The sequence below is a fragment of the Physella acuta genome, unplaced genomic scaffold (assembly GCF_028476545.2).
Source record: "Physella acuta isolate Inbredline_101_S28 unplaced genomic scaffold, ASM2847654v3 ptg000118l, whole genome shotgun sequence".
NCBI lineage: Eukaryota > Metazoa > Mollusca > Gastropoda > Physidae > Physella > Physella acuta.
This window is the reverse complement of record NW_026731638.1, coordinates 835,917-844,418: the sequence shown is the minus strand read 5'-3', so window position 1 is coordinate 844,418 and position 8,502 is coordinate 835,917. Positions and strand designations below refer to the sequence as shown.

Here is an 8,502-nt window from a genome sequence, read left to right as displayed (position 1 = left end):
CAGTAAAAGAGACCACATTTAGTTATAGATCCTGATTGAATTTTTTTGACAATGCATTTGAATTCTACATTTTCTTAGTGTTAAAACGCGTTTTATTGCTGCTGATTATAATCAGAATGTCATGGGCTATCATTAAATTGACTGTTACTGCTTCTTCAATCAATACAATTAGTTCTGCATTTGTGTTTGACGTTGTGCGAGCAGTGTTTCTTCCAGACTTTTTTCTCCGGGGGGGCACTTGAAATTTTCGGGGGGGGGGGGGCAGTAGACTTTCTTCGGGGGGGGGGGGGCGGACACTGTTAAACGTATATATTTTCTATATATAAATTATATAAATTTCGTTCGGGGGGGGGGCGGTAAAAAAATTTCGGGGGGGGGCTTCGCCACCCCCCCCCCCCCCCCGAAGAGATGCCTGGAAGAAACTCTGTGTGCGAGAAGGCAGGGCAAATCTGCGAAATCCAAGACTACGAGCTGTTAACATCCGTTGGATTCCAGTTTGTTTTCTCTAGCTTGTTTTGTCATACCATCAACCAATCAACGAAATACCAATGTCGTATTCCAATGTGAACAATAAATATTTCTGATAACTTCTTCTTGTATGTCACTTGTGTGTCCTTACTCTAAAAAACTTCGAATCCAACTATGTACCATATCACAACAGAGATCGTTCCAAAACTAGAACATAAAAGGCTGGTCTAAACATATTAGCGTTAGCTACAAACTACCCTCTAACACAGATCAGGCTTATTTTTTTTACTGACATTACTAATCTTTTGCAAAAAAAGTTAAACGCATCTTAATGGGAATTACATTGTCGTAAAGTTTTAAGGAATGAAAATCATACAATGTAATTATTAAACCTTGTCCGGACTGTAGCATACACGCTTACACACACGCTTACACACACACACATACACTCTTACCCACACACAAGCTTATATATAAACACACACATAATTATACACACACACATGTATATATATATATATATATATATATATATATATATATATAAGCGGGGGGGGGGGCGCCAAATTGAAAGTTCGCCCCGGGCGCCGGGAAGGGTCGCTACGCCTCTGCAGTATCCAACCCCTTCCCCTACAGTATACCACCCCTTCCCCTACAGTATACCACCCCTTCCCCTACAGTATACCACCCCTTCCCCTACAGTATACCACCCCTTCCCCTACAGTATACCACCCCTTCCCCTACAGTATACCACCCCTTCCCCTACAGTATACCACCCCTTCCCCTACAGTATCCAACCCCTTCCCCTACAGTATACCACCCTTTCCCCTACAGTATACCACCCCTTCCCCTACAGTATCCAACCCCTTCCCCTACAGTATACCACCCCTTCCCCTACAGTATACCACCCCTTCCCCTACAGTATACCACCCCTTCCCCTACAGTATACCACCCCTTCCCCTACAGTATACCACCCCTTCCCCTACAGTATACCACCCCTTCCCCTACAGTATACCCCCCTTTCCCTACAGTATACCACCCCTTCCCCTACAGTATACCACTCCTTCCCCTACAGTATCCAACCCCTTCCCCTACAGTATACCACCCCTTCCCCTACAGTATACCACCCCTTCCCCTACAGTATACCACCCCTTCCCCTAGTATCCAACCCCTTCCCCTACAGTATACCACCCTTTCCCCTACAGTATACCACCCCTTCCCCTACAGTATCCAACCCCTTCCCCTACAGTATACCACCCCTTCCCCTACAGTATACCACCCCTTCCCCTACAGTATACCACCCCTTCCCCTACAGTATACCACCCCTTCCCCTACAGTATACCACCCCTTCCCCTACAGTATACCACCCCTTCCCCTACAGTATACCCCCCTTTCCCTACAGTATACCACCCCTTCCCCTACAGTATACCACTCCTTCCCCTACAGTATCCAACCCCTTCCCCTACAGTATACCACCCCTTCCCCTACAGTATACCACCCCTTCCCCTACAGTATACCACTCCTTCCCCTACAGTATACCACCCCTTCCCCTACAGTATACCACCCCTTCCCCTACAGTATACCACCCCTTCCCCTACAGTATACCACCCCTTCACCTACAGTATCCAACCCCTTCCCCTACATTATACCACCCCTTCCCCTACATAACATCGCATAATCTTTCCTCTTCTGTAGAGATTCTGCACAGAATGGATGAAATATTTTTCCTTAGTTTTTTTAGCACGAGACAATAGCACTTTCCTTTAGTAGCTTTCACTTCAAAAAATTCTTGAAACGTGTCTGTTTTATACATGAACAATGAACACAATCCGTAGTTTTCAGAATGTTGTATTTATAACTTATTCAATGAATTCATTTTTATAACCTTTAGTATTATTTTTTATAAGTTCACAATAAATTATACTGTGTTTTTTAGTCTTTTTTGTTGTCAATCTTTGAGTAGTTGAAACGAATGTGTGTCTAATGTAATTAATTGTGTACTCGTCATATTAAAAAATATGAGCCACAGGTGCTTTGACCACAGATGTTTTGAATATAGGTTTTATGAACATATAAATTTCGATCTTCGCCGTGATTTTACAAGAGGTAGTCTAATTTGTCTACCAGTAATTTATCAATCGCAGGAATTGTCCGCACTTTGCCATTTGTGAAGTTTTTTGGGAGTCGTGACTATTTTTGAAGTAGAGTTCACCTGTTTCTGTGACCTCGGTATATGAAGAGATAGTGTGGTCAGCACTATGCCCAGACGCCTTTACTTTCCCTAAAGTGAGTTAGGTACCCATCAGAGTAAATTAAACTGTTCTTAATTCTCTGTTATTGTGTATAAAGAAAATAAACCGGGACCTAAACTTTCTCGAATATTCTAATATAAAATTACGAGGGATGGCAATTCAGGACATAGACAATATTTGTTATCTATTTTTAGTTACTTAAACTTTTTATAATAGAATAGAATCTCGTAAAAAAAAAGAATTGCACACCAAGTGACAAGTTTCCCTTTCAAACCTGACGGTCTATGGGGCAAGTGAAGTAGAGTTCACTTGTTTCTGTGACCTCGGCATATGAAGAGATAGTGTGGTCAGCACTATGCCCAGACGCCTTTACTTTCCCAAACGTGAGTTAGGTACCCATCAGTTGGGTGGATTTAGGGACTCGAGACTTACGGTTTAGCAGTCCAGCTCTCTACCGCTAGACCACTCCGACCCACTGATTTTTTTGTTTCTCAGATTTTTGTTTTTACTGTTAGTTTGTGGGGGAGCGGTAGACTGTCTCCATCCCGTCCCCAACCCCTTCTCGGAAAGATGCCTGGAAGAAACTCTGAACACAGACCTGCGGACACAAACACATAAACAAACATACATTGACATACCCGGCTGGTTTAAATTATAAAGGTACACAACATGGACACGGTCGGCTGAACACAACAGTAGTGTGTACGTTAGGGGCGTACTATGAATAGAATTACCAGGAAAACCTGCCTCCCTTGATGGTATTGCGAAACAAAAAGATCCTGGTTTGTGTCATTTTGTTGCGTTTTCTCAACAAGGAGGATGTGTTTAAGTTTTCTTGTTCTGGATTCATCGAGTAATAATATTTGACCTATATAATATGTCTTATATAAATAAAAAGTGTGTTTTATATATAATAAAATAAAAAAGTACTGCGATATATTATCTATAATTTTAAATTGCGTTTTATAGATCACCTGCTTTATTAGCGTCAACGATAAGAAACTCTAGATCAGTAGACTTAAAGCAAGGTATAATACAAAAATATAGATTAGACTTTATAGAGACTCAAAGATTCTTATTGGATTTTAATTTATATATATATATATGTATATATATATATATATATATATATATATATATATATATATATATATATATATATATATATACATATATAAATTAGAGCACTTTGTGAATGTATTGTTTTTATTGTAATGAGTAATAGAGAATCTGGATGTTGGTTAAGGTGTATGTTCTTTAACACTTACGTTTATATTTTGATACATCTAGTTTTATACATCTTCTTCCATTGTAATACATCTACATATTGTGTAATCCATTTACTTTCAGTTTACTTCTCTTCTTAGTGTGAAACACGTCTGCTAATTGTGTAAACGTGAACCTCAAAACAAGGAAAATGAAATTCAGTGTTTTATTGTTAATCATGCTTTGTCATGAAGGTACTTTACGATTTCCTTTTTTTTTAGAAATTAATCTTAATAATTTGTAAAAGTTCACAAAAACTAAATGTATTTTCAACAGTTTTTGCCTTTTTACATCTTCCTACGTTATCGTATTTAATATAAAGGATGTATTGTAATCGTATTAAATTATTAAGTGATATTTTTAAAAAAAATTACGATTTACATTCTTCTTCAATTGTAAACACGACTGTGCGTTACCGAATCAGTTAGGTTGCCCAAATTTCAACTTTGAGTAATTTCCAGTAACCGGAAATTGCACTTACTCTATTTTTGGTTTCTCAAAAAACCATTTCAAGTACGTTGACAAAATTCATAGTACTACATTGTATTAACAGGTGTTTTTTTTTCAACTTTTAAACGATTTTCGGTAACCGGAAGTCATGACTTGACCAAGTACACTTTGCTCGTTGTGTACCATAGGGCCTCCATCATTTCCTTCCATTTTGTCCGATCCCAAGATATACAATTTTCCAATCTTTCAACGCATCTCTGCTGACTGCAGTTCTTCTGAGAGATGAACTAAGCCTCCAGATCTGTCTTGGGCGCCCTTTCTTCCGCTTTCCCTGGGGCTTCTACTCCAGTGCCGGGCGAGGCACATTTGAGTGCAAACGGAAGTGGTGCTTTACTCTACGCGTGAACACTATAACATGAGTACTGTTTAGTTAGGTTGGTAAAATGTCATATGCAAGTATAGGATTTTATACTTTGATTAATTTTAAATATTGAATGACCCCCAATAACCAGAAGTTGTACTTTCTTCTATTTCCGGTTACACTTAGTTGAACTAAAGTTTATACATCATTATAAAGAAAAGCGTGGGTCACTATAATATTATCTATTGGATATTTTTCCTAATATTACGCTAGAGATCCACGCTTTTCTTCATAGTTATTTAAACAGTAGTGTATTATTGTAAATTTAAAGAAACTCATTTACTTTCTCAGTTTTAGTGCATTATTATATAAAACCGTTTTATTAAAACGATTTTTATGCATTTTTTGTCGTCGGTGCTTTGATATTTTTAATACTATAGAGTTGCATGACTAAAAACTACCGCGCACGAACTAAACATGACAAATCGCGTATAATTGTGTAAAATGGTAGTAGCCACCCTACTATTTTCAGAACATTTTAAATTTAATTAATTTTAAAAAATAATTATTCATCAAATTAAATCAAATTTGATGTCAGATTTTATTGTTATCGGTTCTTGACACTACGGGACATGGCAACTCAGGATATAGACATGGTTTTTAATCAATTTTTAAGTACTTTAACTTTTAAAAATCAAATCGAATCTCGCTGAAAAAAGAAGAATTGTGAACCATGTGAACGACGAACAATATTTGTATATTAGTGCGGAGTAATACTACTTTATAAATTAATATTTTTTTTGCGAAAAAGGAAATCGCGTAAATTACTTCCTCCGGGCGCATGATTGATGAAGTAAAAAACGTCTCGAATTCAAAACCTCTGGCAGATAAGGCTCAATCCCTTCCAACATTAAAAATTAAGAACGAAGAAGAAGAAGACTCCCTCCGCTCAACGAAAAGTACTTAAAATTTGACAGAAGACAGAGAATTAGATCTTTTACTTACATGTGAATATTTATTTGTGTAGTTGAAACCAGTGGCGTAGCGAGGTCGGGTGTCACCCGGTGCGGCACTTAATGGTGTCACCCCCCCAGAGGCATAGAGACCCTTCCCAGGGACAAACTTTCAAATTTTCGATTTGCACCCCCCCCTCAAACTTTCGATTTGCACCCCCCCCCTCGAGTTTTTCTCTATATATTTTGCTATTTTTTGCCTTGGTGTCACCCCCCTAAATGGTGTCACCCGGTGCGGTCCGCACCCCCCGCCCCCCCCTCGCTACGCCCCTGGTTGAAACAGAACTCAAGTTATAGGCTTTTAAAAAAATTGAAAGTAGAATAAGTTTCGGTTACCGGCAATCGCTGAAAAATTGATGCAGAACTACACATTTGATATAATACTTATATTTGAAATTTAATCAACCTAGCTGTAACGATACTCAAGTTATCGTGTTCACAGACACACGGACACACAGACACACACATACAAACACCTGCAAACATAAACACACACATATACACATACACACATAGACATACGGACAAAATTGTAAAACCTTGGTTTTCCAACTTAGGGAGGTTTTTTTTTTTTTTGCATGATTACAATACTTCGTCTATACTTCGTATACGAGAACGTAAAAAGCGTTATTCTAGTCACGTATGTTGCCACCCTATTGTTGTTCTTAATGATAAATGTTGTAATCTTTTCAGTAATAAAAATTGTCATAATATTTTATCAAAATAGTGGCACAGTGTGATGCAGCTATCTACACACTCAAAATAGGAGATCCCATTACCTGTGTGTGTCGTTTATATTGGAATAGGGAAATAATATGGACTTTGCTCAAAATAAATGGAGAAATAATACCTCTCGTCACCCTTACAAAAATTGCTCAATCCAGTACAACAAAGATGGCAAAGGATTCGAACATGGTAGGATTTATTATTAATATTTGTAGTTGTGTGTAGTGCAGCGTTGTTTTCTTGAGTTGGGTTATGTACCCAGGTGGCTGAGTGTTTTAGGGGATGTGTTGATGTGCCAGTAATATTATTTGTTCCAAGTTGTTTAAAAGCTTTATTTTTGTCTTTTATTTTAGGAAAATACTGTTGGTAGCTCTGGCTTGCATCTAGCATATATATATATATATATATATATATATATATATATATATATATATATATATATATATATATATATATATATATATATATATATTTATTTATTTATTTATTTATTTATTTATTTTTTTTTTTTTTAAATATAATTTTTACAGTTTTCTGGAAATTTTCAGGGCTTATCTGTCAGCAAAAAACAAGAGCATGTGATTTATTTTCGACAAACTCATACATGTATATAGTAATTTATTTTCCTTCCTCAGCGAATTTTATAATAGTTAATGAAGAACAAAACGCAGACCCCCAGATTTTTGTATCTAAACTGACTGTGAAGCATGTGGAAAAGGACATGTTTGGACTTTTTTGTTCCATGGATTATTTTTGGGAAGGCCAAGATCGATGTTTGATGCACGTCGTGGATTACGTTAAACGTAATTTATTTATTTTTTACAACGTTCTAAATGCGATTAGATCTTTAGTTTGTTACAAAGTAAAAGTTTCCCTTTCAAACCTGACGGTATATGTGGCAAGTGAAGTAGAGTTCACTTGTATCTGTGACTTTGGCATACGAAAAGACAGTGTGGTCATCACTATGCTCAGCTGCCTTTACTTTACCTAACGTGAGTTAGGTACCCATCATGTTGGGTGGAATCAGGGACGGTGTACCCGGATTCGAACTCGAGACTTACGGGTTAGCAGTCCAACTCTCTACCGCTAGACCACTCCGTCCCATTTAGTTTGTTGTAGTTATATGAAATGTTCTTTGTACCACTTTTAGGTACGTATAGCGTCCTTACATTATATCTATATGTTCAATATTCTTTGCTTTTTGTTACATTCTGTATACAGCTAGTTGTTACTTTGATAAAAAATACAATGGGATACTAGTTCATGTTCGTATTTTAAGTCTAAATAGGATTGGTCATTTTCTTTTGAAGATTTGCTAAGAATATAAACGTATTCAAATTAATGTATTTTAGTAAAATAGCCATTGAACTATTGCTAGCAAAATACTTTTTACATACACTATATGTAATACTTCTTTGAACGGTATTTGTTGTGTTTTTGAAATAATAAAACAAAGTATTTTTACTCTCAGCCGACAACGACACTTCCAAGAGTAATGCAACATATCTCACATCAACGCCTTCAACTACCCACGCACCTGACGTCTACTTAACTACAAACTACACCCTGCCCTTTACGACCACCCCATCCCTAGTATCTCTCTCAAATTCGCCCCAATCTAGTGATGTAACTTGGTTGGTTTGCGTCAATGTTATACCCTTTACAGTTGTGTTCACCATATCTACACTGGCGTGTTGCAATTTTTACTGCCGGAGAAAAAGTAAAGCTCTTCAACGACAAAATCAAACCATGCATGGCATCAATAATACGCCTCAATTAACATCAGCAACGGCTGGTTTACCTGATCAAAATGACCTAAGTTCAACACACGTCAACCCACTAGTTCTTCCAACTAACAACGCACTAAACAATGAGCCGCATCAGAACACTGCATCAATACAGAGCCCTGTCCCAATAGACTCACCACCGTCGTATTCCAGTTTATTTAAAATGAGACTCGAACTGC

General features: G+C 37.4%; 1 long non-coding RNA gene across 1 annotated transcript; it reads left to right on the top strand.

Annotated features, from left to right (window-relative positions):
* The first annotated feature begins 6,668 nt into the window (after positions 1 to 6,668).
* LOC131934802 (uncharacterized) lies at positions 6,669 to 8,142 on the top strand. Its single transcript, XR_009385842.1, has 3 exons — positions 6,669 to 6,725; positions 7,172 to 7,339; positions 8,008 to 8,142. It is a non-coding gene; the product is annotated as an uncharacterized LOC131934802 (long non-coding RNA).
* The last annotated feature ends 360 nt before the right edge of the window (positions 8,143 to 8,502 follow it).